General features: G+C 38.3%; 1 protein-coding gene across 2 annotated transcripts in view; it reads left to right on the top strand.

Moving 5' to 3' along the window:
• Positions 1-204: 204 nt before the first annotated feature.
• Positions 205-18,520, top strand: part of cntn5 (contactin 5) — a 111,342-nt gene continuing 93,026 nt past the window's right edge. For both annotated transcript variants that reach the window (XM_029447059.1, XM_029447058.1), the window contains exon 1: positions 205-551. The gene's annotated coding sequence lies outside the window, so the exon portion shown is untranslated. The remainder of the gene's footprint in view (positions 552-18,520) is intronic.

Below are 18,520 nucleotides of genomic sequence, written 5' to 3'. Positions count from 1 at the left end.
TTTACCATATTTACATTTTAACGGCAAACAGACAAATACATTTTGACCGGGATAACCCTGACGTTACGCAGTGGCGAAACACTGATTCGATGCCACTCCTTGTAACTAACTAAGGGCCACCTTCCCCCCCCCCCCCCCCTCAGCACCAGATGAGACGGGATGCTGCGCTGCAGGGAGAGCGTCAGCCGGCTGCAGCGGTGGAGGCTGACTGTGAAGAGACCAAACCAAAGCACCGTCTACCACGACGCACAGCGCCGTCGGAAAGCTCCCTGAAGTGGAAGACACGGTTTTTGTTTCACTCGAGGGGGGACAAGCTGGACACCGAAAGAAACAATGTGTATTTATTGCTATTTTTTTACTTGAGGATGTACTGTTTACGGTGGCTAACCAGATAGAGCGACATAGACGAGGACCCGGACTTGATATTGTTAACACCGCTGCGATTCCGCCGTTTGGGTCGGGAGGGAGAGACACTGCCGCGGTCACCACAACCGGGATCACCTGGGAGAGAAGAGACAAACACAGACGAGAGTCACGACTTTTTTATTTCCGTGAGTAAAGTATTTTACTTTGGCGTTTTGGTTCATGTTGTAATGGAGCTACAGCTGTGTGAGTGAATGCAGGTTGTTCACAGAGACAAGTTCTGCTGGCAATGCTTGTGATAACAATCTTAATAATGCCACCTGATAGTAGCTGAATAGTTTTGGATGGCGTTATTTAGCTATTCATTTTAAGTTATTGTGGTTTTTTGACTGACAACCTCATGTGCTTCAGTCTGGCTTATTTATTTATTCATGTTTTAATAACTTCTGTCCTTTCATAAAGAGTGACGAGTCAAAATTAAGCATGTGAGCGATGGAGCTGTTGAGTGTCGAGATGCTCAAACACACCACTAAGTGTTAAAATTAAACATTTCTGTTGTCTATTATGCTTTAGAAAATAATCTTAACAGGTTTGAGCTTAAATGAAATGCATCCAACACTGAACCCACAACAGCCTTGAAAAGAGAGACTTTGAAATGTATTTACACTGAAGTGGGGTTGAGGTCTAGTTGCTTTTGATAGATGCTCAAAGGGATCCATGAAATAATATTTTTTTTGTGAAAGAAAAGAGCTCTCCTGCAAGGTCAGAGGCAGGTCCTTTTTTGTCTTTTTTTTTGGGAGTGCATCTTTAGGTTAGCAGAGTAGGAGACATCTAACACACCACTTACCACACAAGTAGACCCACAGGAATTATCTAATCAGAGATATGCTAATTTCCCAAACTCTAATTTTGCGGCTTCGCTGCGGTTGAATGTTTAGTATAATGCTATCATCTGACTGTGCCGGTGACAGTGGGGTTGTGCATTGTGGCTCGGGGGCTCACAGTACTCTTGTTTGATCTTCTTAATTTGGCTTTTTCACGGCTGTGTTTTTGGATGATGCACAGAAAGCAAGGGGTGTTATTAAGCCATTATTCATTTAGAAATATTATTTTTTGAAGTTTGTGTGACTTTCTTTTTCGATGACAGCAATTAGCCAAGTGTTGGCAGATAGAATAGAGTCTGCCAGAGGAAAAATACAACCTTTAAAAGTGTGTCTGCTGTCAGTAAATACCCCTGCTGCTTTGGCGTCTCTTTAATGCAGGTCCACTCAGAGACACTAAAAAACAACATCAAAATATTTTAAGGCCAGTTTCAAATTCAAAGTCACTAAGTATATCACTGCAATATTCAAGACTCCTGAAGATTTTAACCATGAACATTTGGACCAGTTTCTGGTTCTAATAATACACAAACTAATTTGTGCATGCTTCAGTCACTCCATCATTTGACACAAATTACACTTAAATATAGTGTTACTTTGGAAACACTGATGATGGGAACATCACTGATGTAAACAGCATCAGAGAACATGACAGAAGCAAAACCAACATGTGCCTTAGAGGCTGAAAGTCAACAATAAAGAGGAAAAGCAAATGTAATAATAATTTTCTCTTCAGAATAAATGTGTTTTCTTGCTATTCCAAGGACCTGTGATGCTCAAAATGCTCTTGTGATGCATACAGCGGACTCTGACCCCCATGTTGAGTTACACTACATATTATGCGCTGTATGAATAAGGGAGAGTGGGATATGCACAGAGAAAAGAAGCCTGCTCAGTCTTCTCTAGCTTCAAGCACAATTCCATTCACATTCTTTAAAGGACTGCCTGTTGAGCACATCTATATTCAACTGTTATGTCACATACTGTACTGGAGTTGTACTATATCGTTTGCTACATGAACGCAATCAATATTCAATTTTGCTACAATGTAAAGAAATTCTAGCTGGATCAGCAAAATCATTTGGCTTTTATGTTTTTTACACACACCGCTCTCTTGACTTGTGCACTGTAAAGGCAGGCACAGTATAACACTTTGATTGCGTACGACTGTAAATCAGTGTTCAAATCATGTAACCTACGTCACGGACTAATGCTGCCACTGCTTCCTGTTAGTGTTGCACAGTACAGCATCCATTAAGACTTAATGATGGAAGCCTAACTTGAAGGCATGCTTGTGATTTCAAATGGGCTATAATTTGCCATAATGTTAATCTAGATATATATTTCATGAGACCTAATGTGCTTAAACGATTTTCATTTCAGCCCCCTCCTCTGCTTAGTTTAATTCCCTGAGATCATCTGAAAATGGTTCATCTCACCAAGAGATGTATAGCTAAAGTCGCCAGGCACGGTCCTAATCAAAAAGAGCTTCACCTGCATATCAGGGGAATAGATGGAGGGAATGAACAGCTGTGCCTGTTTCACTTGCCACAAATTAGAGGTTACCCCTATCCTTATCGGATGTGAATCAGTTATTTGCTTGCAATACATGCTTTCAAATGTTTGTAAATCCACTTGGGGGCAGGTGTGAGATGAAATGCAAATTAGTAGATCGGCTAACCTTGATGGAAATGGAATATGTCTTGAAGTTACACCTGTCCCATCTTCTTAAATGAAATGATTATTGACATGGGCAAGCAGACATGGATCTAGAGTATAGCTAATAGGTAATGACAACTCTGGTGAAGGCCCTTGGGACACTTGAGAAAACTGCATACCAGCACTGACGAGAGAGAGGCTAAAGATAGAAACTGTCAATGGCACCCAACAGAGTCTTATGTTCACTGACATATCCGAGGCTAATAAAGGGACAATAGAAATTCCTTTAGAACACTTTAGCAGTAGTGAAATTGAAGTACTGCTAAATAAACTTAAAGAAAGTAAACATGTTAATTTCTGGAGTCAGTACTGACGTTACAGAAAAATCTAAAATCCCTCAAATGTAATAATCCAATCATTATAATTACTCCGAAACATAAAATAATCAAAATATTAGATTCTTTTTTTAGTGTTCCTCAAATGTACTTATGTTTCCTTGCGTTGGACAAACTGTGAAAACAAGAAATGTCTCTTATCTTGTTAAGAATGTTCTCGACCACTCGTAACATTTTCTTTTGACTAATAAAAGAGCAAAAATAAGAAATCCTTGATGAATCCCAGAAATCAATGGGTACTAACAAAATATGAACCAAAATAAGAAGACATTTGTTTGTACATTGCTTCCTGCATGAGGCCCAATGTTAGCAAATGTATTCAAAGACAGTGATTTGGTATCATAAAGCAGAGGGTGTATAAAGAGTACCGTGTCAGTAAACAGAGCACTGTGTGTTTATTCCTATACGGTGACAAAAGTGAAGCGAGGAAGTGATGGAAAATGCTGGGCATCTGGAAATCTGTAAACAAAATGTTTTTCTCTGTCCAGCGACTGCGAGGTTGTAATTTCACTGTCAAAAAGACAACAGTGACAAAGAATGTAGGTCCTGGGCATCTTTTCCTGGTTGGATTTGAGCTGACACGCATTTGTTAGATTAAAGACATTCTTTTTAAGAAATGTTGCTAATCTTGACAGTGGCTGACCCTTCCATGGCTGCCTTCCTATCTAGCACTGTTTGTTAGGTCTCACACAGCCTGGAAGACAAATGTCCCTCAGGACCCATCTGACAACTTAATTTATATAATTGCTTGGAAGTAAAGACTGTCTTTCTGCACCCTCCTCCACTTGTCACTGTAATGAATGACTGGGATTTGATGGCCAATGAGTCAAACTGTCAATCTGCAGTCACACTGATGTTGTCACACTAAACTACAAAAAGAAGCACCGTTAATTTGATTACAGTGTGGCATCCTTCTTATGGAAAACTGCTCCAGTCTCATATCTTCATCTTGCATTTTTTGTTAGTCTGATCTGGCTTTTGTGATGCAGCCAGCACATCGTACAATAAATCCTTGCACCATGACAAATGTGTACATATGTTAAGCAGTAATCTAATTAACATGACTGACATGACAGCATCAGCGTGTGGCCTTTCTGTCTTCTGATTTCTTCTTTTTGCTGCTGCCTGCAATTCCTTTGGTAGTTAGCAGCTGATCTAAATGGCTGAAATAACTTGTTTTGGTTGGCTAATATGTCCCACACCCTCGGGTTTGTTAATTATGCCGTTCCTTTATCTGTTTGTCTTTGTGCTGTCCTTATTGTGTTAACTTTGCACAAGTCATCTGCAGATACCTGCAGGCTTCCTCTGCGCCACAGCTTAAATGGGTGTTTGTGAAAATGTTAAAGGTTATTAATTGCATGCATGCAATGAGGCAGTGTGATTTTGAGTAGTATTAAAAATAAGAAAAGCACACATAGCACTGATTGAAAATATGTGGGCCCTTGTTTGTTAAGATGTGACAGTTATATGCACAACACAGCCTGTAATATTAGAATCTGTACAGTAGCACCCTTTACACAAAATGTTTAGTCCCATTACTCATGTGTTGAAATAGGTGGTAGTAGGTTTGATTTGTCTCAGGAAATAGTTTGTCAGTGAAGTGAGCACCAAGTATTTATGGAGATGGTAGGACTGAGAGAGTAGTGATGATGGTAATGGTCGGGAATTGCCCAGGGATGAAGTGTTTTTCAGCAGGCAGCTCCTGATTTTATGTGACAGTAAAGGGCCTTATCTTCCAGGGCCATGATGAAGCACAACACTCTTTGATTTTTTATCTTCTGAACGTCTAACAATCTCATGCTCTAGACAGATTAGTGAGATGAAGGTGTAAAAAACGGGCAATGCAGTTGCAGGGGAGTCAAATGCAGTCAAATGTGGGGCCTGAGGCTATATCTGCGTCATGCTGATAGTACAAAATGAAAGATTAGCTGAAATTACTGACGCACTTTTGACCTTCAGCTTCGAGAAAGTCAAAAAATACGAGTCGTCTTGTGGCATGATTTTGATTATTTTTGCGTCGGTAAACAATACTATGTGTGGCAGATGGTACATGGGATAAATAGGGGTGAGAATGGAGAACAGTGGGAGACCATGCACAGTTTGTGCATGGTCTTTAGTTGAACTTGTGGGCGCAGTATGTTCTTGTCCCCTAATCTCTGCAGTCAGTCTGTTCAAAACCCGTTTGTTTATTTTTTCCGTCCAATAACATGAGAGATCATCTCAGTCTCTGTCGTACTTTACATTTATTTCTGCTTCTCATTGCCTCAGACAGGGCATTGATCCCCTAAAGAATAAGTTATGGGTGTTTTATTTTTTACCCCACTTAAAGTTCATCGGAGCCCAAACCTCCCTCAACAAGTTTCTCTTAATAAGTGGAACCTCCAAAGACATAGAGAGTAACTCTGGCCAGCATCAGCAGTGTTAAAGAGAAATCACAGACACCTCGAGAGATCAATGAAATTTCACGTAACATTTTGTTATCATACCCAATTATTTATAATTACCTTTTTACATTTTGATCTTTAACCCTAATGAAAATGTCTTTAGGCCACGTTTGTTCACAACCCTCTTTGCTAGCTCATTAATGTTGAATTGCTTCTCAGCTTCTTGTAAAAGAGTGTCCTAACACAAAGAGCACGCATCATCCTGGCAGATTATGTTTTCAATAATTAATTAGATCTTAAATTTTGTGTTGTTGCATCATTCATATGTTTTGTATTTGTATTTTCACATGGCATAACACTGATTGTTTGTTTGTTATATGTTCCTGTTAGATTGCAAGCGTGGAAGCATCAGATGAGTAAGGCGTGACTGTTAAAATGCTTCTTATTTTTTTGCCATGTGAAGTGTTAGGTCACGTCGTTCTGAAAAAAAACCTGTTTTAGAATCCATAAAAGTAACCAATTGTTCAGTCCTGCTCGGCTGTGTTTTAGTCAAGGCCTTCTTAGTGTTCACTAACTCGTGGTGAAGATGCACTCTGACGTCTCTTGTGACCCAGTGGGCATTTTTGTAAAGAAAGCAAGAATGCTGCACTGTACATTAGCAGGAGACGGAGTGTTTTAGGGTCACCTCTCTTACAGTACTAAGCCATGCATCCTGCAGGCTCGTGATGAGTTGCTACGTTCCACTGTCATGCCTCCTTTCTCCCGAGAGATGAAATGTGTATGGTGGTATCTGTCAGAATGAGCCGCTATGCTTAGCTGTGCTTGTGCGGTACCTTCCTGTTCATCGTCTTGTGACAAACACTGGATTTATTCTACCAAAGTGAGGGAGAATAATTTCCTCAATATCCTTCTGTTATGCTATGACACAATATGAATGGCTGATTGATATTTAGTGATTTCATGTTTTCTGTCAACAGCTATACACAAAAGGAATGACCAGCTTAGCTATAATATTCTACAGGAATTCATCAGTATACAGAATGCATGCTTTATACACATTTACGACTTAAAAACATTAAAATGTCCTCCAGATATTCGGATGATGTGAAGCTTCATTAGGCATTGAGATAAGAAAGAAGCACTGATGCATTTTACAGGAAATAAAGGAACGAAAGCTGCTCTATGAAGCTTTTAGTCAGAGCTACTATTGTGTGGGGAATGCTGGTGTTTGGTGTTACACAGCTTCAGCTGTCAGTTTGCTGTGGGGAGCATCATGGCTGCAGTGATACTGCAAAAAAAGGAATAATGTCATTACATTGTGCTGTGATGGTAGAGGCCTATTTGTTATTGTTCTGCATTTCAAGATAGCGCTACCATTATTTCAATATGCGTAGTCATGTATTCACGTGGTCGACATTTTAATTCCCAAGTCAAAGTTCAACCTTCCTTGTGTTGTCTCTCTAAATGATTAGCTCTTATTAAAACGATAAGATAAGCGACCTGTGAGCAACGGGTGAGAGGCGACTAAATTGTCTCAATTTCCAGCAGTCCGGTAGATCAATACATGTAATAGTTAACTTAATGGGAGATTAATGGGAGATGTGACAGCAAGGGATGACGGAACAATATTGTTAGCAGCGCGATGCAGCCTTTCTCTAAAAAAACAAATAGAACAGAAACCATTTAGGTCGTAGTCTGTTTAAAAACACCGAACTAAGGAGCTTTTTCAGCCAACTTGCTGAATTCTCATCGGAGACTTTGATAAACAGCTTCCAATTGGTCAACTGGAGGCTTATAATTAATCAGCTTCTTAAAACATCTGCCGCACAGATGAGTATGGTGGTCTGGAACAGACACATATGTCTACATCTACTGTATCTGGTTAGTTTTAGAATGTGTGTTTGAACATTCATGTTGTGCTTTTAAATGGTTTAAGGACCAGTCTCCATATTGTTGCATGTCTTATCCAACTAACGACAAATAATTAGTTGTCAACCTTTTTCCATAGCATTTGTAGTTTAGATATGTGAGTGTGTGTGTGTGTGTGTGTGTGTGTGTGTGCGTGGGTGTGTGTGTGTGTGTGTGTGTGTGTGTGTGTGTGTGTGTGTGTGTGTGTGTGTGTGTGTGTGTATGAATAAGCCTGGGCAGGTGAAATTTAAGAGTCGACCGTTAAAGTTTCCCTGTGGAGTTATCTTGTACACAAACAAAAGTTATGTTTACGTTCAGTGTTTCTCCCAAAAACATGTTGTGCGTCTCCTTCAGGTCTAACAAATGTGCCAAGTGCATTTCCTTCCTCATGAAACATATATACTATACTATACACTATACTCATTTGCACAGGCAAGGTGGTAATAAAGTCACAGTGCAAATATTGCAATGCAGTTTATGGCACGTTACAGGCCCAACTAATGATCTGTAGAGCTGCAACTAATGATTCTTTTCAGCATTAATTAAACTGCAGACTTTTTTCTAGATTCACTCTATAAAATGTCAGAAAACTCAAATATAATTAATTAAATATGATATGAAGCAGAGTGAATCAGGACAACTCCATATTTATTAGGCTGAAAACAGTAAGTAACGTAACGATTATCAAAATAGTTGGCGATTTATTTTTCTGTCGATCAGCTAATCAATTCTAATCGTTGCTCTAAAGATCAGTCAGACCACTAGGCCGATGTTTCTTTCTACTTTGTCTTCATGAACATTATGCAAATGTTACTGATGCTCCACTGCGAACACTACACATATTTAAAGTTTGGAAAGAGGAATCGTTTAAAGGGCCTTTTGTATGTTAATGCATCTAGTTCAGGTGGTGAGTTAACGTCTTCCATTCACACACGCAAACTATATGCTTTTGGCTATGTACTGTTTTAATAGGTAGTTTAAAGTGAGCTGCTGTGTTGTAAATACAGCTAGAAGAAGAGTTACATTTCAGCCATGTTGATGATGTCGTCTCTTCCTCTAATGTAATGGGCCTAATGTTTTGGTCTAATGCAGTTTGAATGAGCGAAACCCCAATTTTGAATCTCAGAGTTTAGGATAAAGATTTCTATTAAATTAATTGTAATTGCTGCATCATAATCACATTTACTTTAACAAATACCCATAATCTGTTCATTACAATTAATGATCATGGAATTTAAAAAAAGATTTAAAATAGAAATACCTACGTAATTCAGTTGCTCATGTTAAACAGCAGGTAGCCTCTCTGTATTCTCCATAGAAGAAACGAAAGCACTTGATCACCTAGGGAGCCAGACAGTGGAGATCACATTCAAATAAATTGAGGATGAATTAGATCTATATATCATTGCCACAATTGCGCCATGGGAATGTACAGAAGTGGACTGGGGATGAGTGTGTGACAGAGAAACTCACAGCTACATTTCAGTGGCTGTCGTGCTCTACTTTTCAGCTGTGACTCTTAAAGTGACGACACGTTAACATTGCTGATCTCTGTCACAACACTATCACATTTCTATGTCAAAGCATTTTTTAGAGGATGAAGGGAGATTGCAATGTTTTCCAATGGCACTACAATACTTTAGTTTACATAGCAATTTATGCCCTTTGATCTTTAGCAGGAAAATCAGGTCAAATGATGGTTTTGTTACAGCAAAACAAATGTAATGGTAGGCTTCCTCTTTCCAACCTGTCACTCGGTGTGCACCTCTGCTTCTTACCTTAATTGTCTTTTTTCAGGCAGATATCAATTTAATTCAAAACATGAATTTTAGTCAGGATTAAAAGCATTTTTGGCAAATTCATATAGATTGTACCATCAGAGCAACAACTTTTAAAAGACCATCTGTTCTTTTTGCCTTCAGTATGTCATCAGGGGATATCTCAGTTTGTTCCTCTGCTATTACATTGTTTTATGGATTTTGGAAATGACTGATAAAGTGGGAGTATATCACATCTAATAATACAGAGGGAAACGTGTGATATTTAGATATATTGTACGATTCTGTAACATACGGGTGAGAAAAACTCTGAGAAGCAACTCCAACATATAGAAGTTGGAATGTATGAGGCTCAGTTTTAAAGCTGACAGTGAGATATATCAGGTTTCATGTGTTATTCTAACTTGCTGTTATGAGAAAAGCTACTTTTAGTGTAAAGGCACTGAAAGCAATGACTTTCTTAACATTTTTAATCTGAGACATTACCATTTAGTTTTGCATCCCAGGTAGCCAATCTTCCTTTTTATTATTTCCTTTCTTTTGTATGTGAATCCTGATACATCCAGTTAATGCCAGTCCGTATTCTACTTTACAGAATAAAACATTGCTACCTCAGTGGCCTGGATTTAGATTAATTCATTTTAAGTAGCACGGTCATTTTTCATGTTAACAGTGTAACATTCATGCACAAGTGAGTGAATTAACTGTGCTAACCTGAGCTATAGAGATCCAACAAAGAGCCTAAAGACTGTCCCCCCATGTGCCAGATCACTCTCATTAAATCTCAATTTTCAGAAGAGCTCACACAATAGCAGTGTGACACTCAGGACCTGTGCTTCGCAGTTAGGGACACATTCAAGTGCTGTGCTTCAGGTGCTCAAACCTGGGATGTGTGTGCATCTGTGGCTTAGGAAGGCCAATCTTATGAACACTGTACCGTGTGTGGACGGATGTGAAGTAGATGCTTGAAATATTCTGTATGTAAATGATATCTTTATGACACTTAACATACCATGATATTCATGTTTGTGCGGATTCAAACGGAACCGTTTAAAGAAGGTTTAGCAAATATATATATATATATATATATATATATATATATATATATATATATATATATATCTATATATATATATATATATATATATATATATAAATCAAATATCATAATATTTTTGACCAAACACCTATATTGATATTAAGACGGCATTGTTGGCTTTTGAGAAATAATCATCCGTAATGTGGACATAATGACTAAGTGGGTAAATAATAGAAGAGCTTGAGCTGTCTGGTAATGACATCACCTTACTGTGACACTGCCTTTAAAGCTGCAGTTGGTAACTTTTTAAAAAATAACTTTTTTGTCATATTTGCTGAAACTGTCACCATATCATGACAGTTACGCATGAGATGGATAATCTGAGAAAATAAATGATGTTCCTCTTCCTAGTGCTCCTAAAGGCATTTGCAAGATTCCACCGTGCCCGAAAGAAAACAACCATTCCGAGCCGAGGAGTCTCTAACGGTGTCCATCGCTGCTCGTGAACTCAAATAGAAATCAAGATTATATTACTGGATTGCTTATTTCTCACCTCAAGTGTTTTTAGAAACATATTTTAGTGTAGTCTTTAGCTGTTACCAACTGCAGCCTTAAAACCAAGAAAAGACGCTTTCGCGATATCCAGAATCTAAGACGATATCTAATATCATATTATAATATCGATTTAACATTAATATATAGCCATCACTAAGCAGCTTTTTGTCATTGTGAGCGAGAATGAATTGACTAACCTTTATACATTCTACAAGGAAAGTAATTGTCCAAGACCTTAAAAGAACTAGATGCCTTTAGGGATTGTGCCCTTTGGCAGACTTAGGTGTCATATTGTAAATGTGTTTCATTTTAATTACAACAATTATCCGACTGCAACATTTTATTCATATCAGGCTACATTGCACAATATACAAATTGGGCGTAGCAATTTATTGAGCATGGGCTCATATAGCCCCGCAAGCCAATGTAGAGCCAGTTAACTCACCTCATTGCATGACCTGTCTGCCCCCTTCATCTGACTTTGAATAAAACAGAAGGTTCATTCAGCCTTTTGAAGGATCGGGAACCCAACACACAGAACACATAGTCCGCAATCGGGTGCCACCGGTCCATCGCTGATTATCTATGGCCAACCATTGCCTGATTATTATTTTTTGTGTGTGTGTTTTTGAGACAATACGCTATTACCAACTGACATGCTTATTATGAATGAATACATTCATAATTGAACATGAAATTGAATCTGACATGGTTTTGTAGACAGGTTTGGTCTTTGTGAGCCTTCTGCTGTGTGAGCTGTTCCCCTCCACAGGCCAGTGCTGCCTTTGATTGTCTAAAAGCTCTAAAAGAGTTTAAGACCCGCATTCTCAGATTATTTGAGCAATTTCTTAGGTCCAGATTGTTTTTCTTATGAGAAGGGTCAGCAGCCCCATTACCGTGTCATTTCAATGGAAGGTACTGATGGAAATTCTTGGGTGCATATCACATGTAAAACATTGCAGTGTTAGTTCATTATTTTCTCCCAGAATGAGATGTAACACCCGATGCTGAAAACAACAAATAGCACGGTGATGCATTCATGTGGAGTTAGGAATGATTTTACTTTGAAGCAGGTGCAGGACGTGGTAATGGTGTAGATCCTATTAACAGCATACTAACATTGGGGGGTCAACCATTAACTCCAACAGCTATTAGTCACTAGTTTCTGCAAACACCTGCTTTCATACAACTGTTTTCTGTTTCTGACAAGCACTTTGTGTGTGTGTGTGTGTGTGTGTGTGTGTGTGTGTGTGTGTGTGTGTGTGTGTGTGTGTGTGTGTGTGTGTGTGTGTGTGTGTGTGTGTGTGTGTGTTTAATTTCATTTCATTTACATACTTTATAACCAAATAAGTCTGAGTAGTGGGAGGCCGCGCTCGTAAATGAGTGGGTGAGCATGCACAGAGAGAGTGTAGATGTTTGGAAAACAGACATAGAACATCATTTACAACATTTGAAAATCTAATCTAAAAAAAGGTTAACCTGCCTCTAAAATTAAAATAAATTAATGTTCTGATCAAATTGTTTACACAGCTCTGGTTCAGGACTTATTCTGAGGTATAGTGGAATAAAAGTGTTGATTTAGACCCAGCGATAAGGTTGATATGAGACTCGTGAGGACATTACATTTGATCTTGGAAAGGGATGGCAAACTATCAAAATTAATCAAATTAAAGTCCAGATATGTTGTTGATTAATTAAAATAAAATATAATCATATGTATACAGTATACATATATATTTAAACAAATTATCGAAGAGCAACCTAATATATAATTGAGAATTACTAAAATGCATCACCAGCTGCTTATTTGATCCAGTGAACCAGACTAATGCTCAGGTGTGGGTAACCAGGCTGTTGCTGGAAGTAAACACGTGTCTTTCACAGCACTGAAGGTCTTCCAGTGCAGTTTCCCCTCTACAATCTGCTTTCACTGTGTCACAGATGGAGATCTCATAAAATAATCTGCCAAGTGTCGGCTTTTCTTCCCCTTCCTTGACAGCTTTGTTGAATTCTTGATAGTGGAAATAATAAATGATGAGTGATCTATTAGACACCTCCCAAAAGGAGGTCATTTGTATGACCTCCTTTTGGGCACTATTACTACTATTATTACTACTACTACTACTACTACTACTACTACTACTACTACTATTATTACTACTATTACTATTACTACTACTACTACTATTACTACTACTATTACTATTACTACTATTACTACTATTACTATTACTACTATTACTACTATTACTATTACTACTATTACTACTATTACTATTACTACTATTACTACTATTACTATTACTACATTATTACTATTACTATTACTACTATTACTATTACTACTATTACTATTACTACTATTACTACTATTACTACTATTACTACTATTACTATTACGACTATTATTACTATTACTATTACTACTATTACTACGACTACTACTATTACGACTACTACTATTACTACGACTACTACTATTATGACTACTACTATTACTACGACTACTATTACGACTACTATTACGACTACTACTATTACTACGACTATTACGACTACTACTATTACTACGACTACTACTACGACTACTACTACGACTACTATTACGACTACTACTATTACTACGACTACTACTACGACTACTACTACGACTACTATTACGACTACTACTATTACTACTATTACTACTACTACTACTACTACTACTACTACTACTACTACTACTATTACTATTACTACGACTACTACTATTACGACTACTACTATTACGACTACTACTACCACGACTACTACTACGACTACGACTACTACTACAACTACTACTACGACTACTATTACGACTACTACTACTATTATTACTACTACTATGACTACTATTACGACTACTATTACTACGACTACTACTACGACTACTACTATGACTACTACGACTACTATTACGACTACTACTATTACTACTATTGCTATTACTACTATTACTATTATTAAAGATAAGGCAGGTGTTTTTGTCCGTTCTACAGCTGCAGTTATCCCTCATGTCCACCTTCTGTCTTTGTTTAGCCCCTGAGAGAAGTCAGATGTCTAACAACATGGCTTTCCTCTGCTGTCACTCTCACTGACTTATTTTTGTCAAGTATAGCTAATTGAACAGAATAACTCGGTTTTTTTCCAGGTGATTCTGAGACTTCTCATTATTGGCTGTATTTTAAACTACAGCAGCAAAGATTTCAATTTATTTTAATGACAGATCGTACAATAAAAGAGCAAGCCTTGATATTTGGTGGGAATGTTGTTATCTAGTGTTTGCTTTTCAAGAAGAGATAACTGAGGAAAACGCACAATGTTGCCCTGCCACAGCAAAATGGAGTGGGTTGGGTGTACCAGCATGACTCAGCCGCAGTCGGTTCCAAAGAAACTTTTCCTCAAAGGGTTATTGATTGGTTCCAGGATTTTCCTTTTTTTGTAAATGCACATTGAGTAGAGATAAAGACTAGATCCACATTTCATGTCAAGACTAATGTAAAACATGAGGTAGAAAGATGTACATTGGCAAAGAATGTTAAACTGACTATGTTGAAATCAAAACCGTCTCAGCTTTATATTGTATTTTGAAATTAGCTTTATTCTTTTAATAGTGGCATGGTGTGGGATTAGTGTTATCAATTTCTCTCAAATTATTAGTTTTATTACTAGCGTATTAAAGAAATGTAGCACTAAATCAGTGCTAACTCCGCTGCCTGATTTAGTGCTACATTTCTTTAATACGCTTTAGTATTATTTTGCCCAATAGGGCAGTTTGGGATTTGCTACTGTAACCTCAAATGTTCACAAACATGTATAGCATGTATATATGTATTTACTAGGGCTGTCAAGCGATTAAAAAAATGTATCTAATTAATTACAAGCTTTGTGATTAATTAATCGCGATTAATCGCATATAACAATATTTGCTCTGAGAGCTCCGTGCAACGAGGGGGGGGGGGGCTGTCAGAGCTCCGTGCTCCGTGCTTTCTGATCTCCGTGCGACGGGGGGGACGGGCGCCGGGGACGGGTGCTGTCAGAGCTCCGTGGTCCGTGCTGTCGGACCAATAGTCAGGGGCATCTAGGAGCGCGATTAATCTGCGTTAATATTTTTAATGCGTTATTTTTTCTGTGATTAATTTATCGAAATTAACACGTTAATTCGACAGCCCTAGTATTTACTGTACATAATAAAAAAGGTTCACCTGCTTACCTTTGCTTATATTTTGAAGACAAAACATGAATTTATGAGCAAAGGTAAAATAGCTAGATGCATTATTTTCATGCCACTTTTCAACCTTTAACAAGCTTCATGATGGTGTGCCCCCCCATGGCAACCATCGCTCCCTAAAGCCTGGGTAATTCACTATTTTTCCTCTGCTGCGAATCCAATATTAAAATGACTTGGCATCCGAGTTATTTCAAGAACATAATTATAGCACATTGTTTGGAAGAGTGGAAAAAACAATGGCGATAGAGTTCTTCAGTAAGAATAGGTTTGGCCAGTTACACATACTTTTATTGGTCAAAAAAGATTATATGGCAGAGATGGCGACATGTGACATTTAAAGGGAACATTTTAAAATGTGTCTAATCGTTATAGTATACCATTGTGCAAAGTTTAACTTGACACAATGGTATACTATAAATTAAATTACCCAACATTTCCAAAAGTATTTGCATTTTTTATAATTTTTTGGCCATCCATTTGTACATACAGAAAAAAACTGTTTTCCCATCCAATAATCCCCAACAGCTGCAGAGATGATGATCACTTGGGTGGCTTTCTCCTCCCTTCATTCCAGGAAATGACTGTCATTTCACCAGCCTCAGTGTGTATCTCTGCATTGATTCTTAAAACAATGATGGATTTGAACAACCTCAGACAATGCATTCCACGTTGATTTAGGTTTATGGAATATGCCTCTTTTTATTTTTTTACTGCAATGAAAATCTGCACAATCAATAATTGGCGGACTGCAAGGCAGTGTCCACAGACTTGTCCAAATTCTGAGAAAATTAGTTTCAGTTACTCAGCAGGAGAGTGAAAAATGTCCGTTCGCTCTCAGTCCCTCTTAACCTATTTTCCAACTCATCTCTGATTGCCCTGAATTCTTCCACATACCTTCATGTATATGTGCCACTTCAAACAGTAGCATCTTACTCATTGGGCTTTGAAGTGTCAGTGTCTTCTCATATTCACTCTTCTCTAAAGACGCATAAGCATTTCAGGCACATTCTTCATGCTCACTCCTTCATCAAGACAGCAGTCACTGGCTGCACATGTAATTTTACCATTGTGAAAGGTGCTAGCTCCATTCAGGTGTGCTTGGTCTCATGTTGAACACAATAATTGCCTGTGCTGTTCTTCTCTTTGGTAATTGCCTTTTGATTGAGGTCATCAGGACAATTAAAACCATTGAGGGGTGAAAAGTGGTAGCAAGAGACTTGAGACAGCTACACTACCTGGTAGAAAGGATGAACAAAACGTAGACAAAAGATAATTGTGCGTCGGGAGTCCCATTGAAGTCAGGAGAGGGCATTGTATTGAATTGCTTTGTCTACAGTGCTCTATCACAGTGTATAAATCAGTTCTTTATTTAACATCCATTGAAGGGTAGCAGGAGGTTGTCATCAGTGACCACAGGAGCTTAATTCTCCATTTTTAAGAAGTTTGTTATGTCAAGTATTCACTTAGACCTCAATGGGATTGTCACAGCACTTTCTCTGAACGTGAACAAAGGCAGAGTCTAAATTATTATGACTTGATTCTGTGATGCCCATCGAACATAAAACGGAGCTGCTTTGTTGACAAAAAAACAAGCTGTCAACCGGAAATAATGGCAACATCCACTTTGTTTCTAGAAACTGGAAAAATTGGTTGTGTCAGCGCGGGGACATTTCTCATGTTGCTTTGCATCGCTAACAACATTCATGAAGTCAAACACGATGAGAGATATGTTATCCCTTATTTGCTGTGGGGCCCTTTAAGCAAATCATTGTAATTTTGTGAAATAATGGCTCTTAAGAATAAGACACATCACTCTGGCAAGTTTTGTCAAAATCGGGTCAGTAGTTTCCTCGATGCCGCTTGAGAGGAAGGAGCCAGAGACGGGTAAACTGTTCAAATAATGAATAGGAAACTGTTTCTGCACATTCAATCTTGACAATCACATTTTATTTATTTTTTTATCTACACTAGCCATTCTCTGTGAATGTGTACCAGTCAAGCGTGGGCGGAACACAGTTGTCTCTCCTGTCTCTGTGTGGGAGATGGCAGTGGATCTGCACTAATACACAATAAATGGTCTGAGGTGTGTGAGAAACATTTTTCAGGCCTGAAGTTTTGAGGTTTTCTTGTTGTGATGACTTATTGCAACCAGAATGTAGCCCTAATTGTCTCTGTTACAAACAGCAGCAGCAATCATCCAGTTTACACTTTCACTCCAATCTACGAGGTTTTGGGGCATGATTTGACACAAACTTCTAGAAATCCTTTCCGGCTCAATGGCTGGTTAAGCACCAAAAGTACCATTGAGCAGAAACATGAATGCACCAATTGAAAGCGACTCACTGAGGCTTTAGGACGTTGTACTGATGGTTATTGCATTGCATATTTCCTAAAGACCAAATAATTAACAAAGTGTTTACTCCAATTAGATTTTTGTTACCCATTTGTATAACCATCAATGACTCTTTTTCAGTAAACGTCATCCCTGGAGTTGGATTGAATATTGTTATAAGGGGTACGGTCTGTCTTCACACTCAATGGAGAATTGTTATGAATAACTAAAAGGCTTCCATTGGGAAGATGTCATCTCTCTTGGGGATGCTGATAGCCACTATTGTTCCATAAATTGAGTGTGAGCCTGTAAATCTCATCAGAGACAATAACACACTGATCAGGAACGTTCATGTTGCTCTTGTTGGACCGGATGCAGGATGTCGTTCTATCATTCTCATCAATGTCAGACTGCTAATGAGACTGAATGGGATGTAAATGAGTGTTGAAAAGAGCCTATTTGGTACCACTTACTTGTAAAATTGTACAGATGTTACTAAATACATTCTTGAAGGAGAATTCTTGAAGTTCCAAACAGAACTTACATTATGTTGTTTAGCATATTTTGAACAGCAAATTCAGAATCTAACATCACAAGCTGTAAAACTGAGCATCAAGACTTGAATCATGATGTCATCAGGTGACCTTTTTGGAGCTTATCCAGCGAGACTGAATTATTGAATGATGCTGTAGGCTCAGAGGATTTTACTTTTCAATATTGCATCCAAATGAGTTTTTATTTGAATGTAGGGCTTTCAGGCCTGATTCCACAAAATGTCCCTCTGTCCCAGAAAACTCACCATGGGTGCTGTCATAGCGTCCCAGGAGTTGTGTCATTATTCACTCTCTATGAAGCAGCTCCAGGATTTGTCAGTAGATGACATCATCACTACAGTCTGACTCTGCTTTTCAAGGACAGACTGTTCATATTCAGTGTATTAAACTGTGGAGTGCAATATTACAGAGAACAGTGGT

The sequence above is a fragment of the Cottoperca gobio genome, chromosome 13, assembly GCF_900634415.1.
Source record: "Cottoperca gobio chromosome 13, fCotGob3.1, whole genome shotgun sequence".
NCBI classification, from domain to species: domain Eukaryota; kingdom Metazoa; phylum Chordata; class Actinopteri; order Perciformes; family Bovichtidae; genus Cottoperca; species Cottoperca gobio.
The sequence above is the reverse complement of the archived record's forward strand: the minus strand, read 5'-3'. Positions and strand labels throughout refer to the sequence as shown.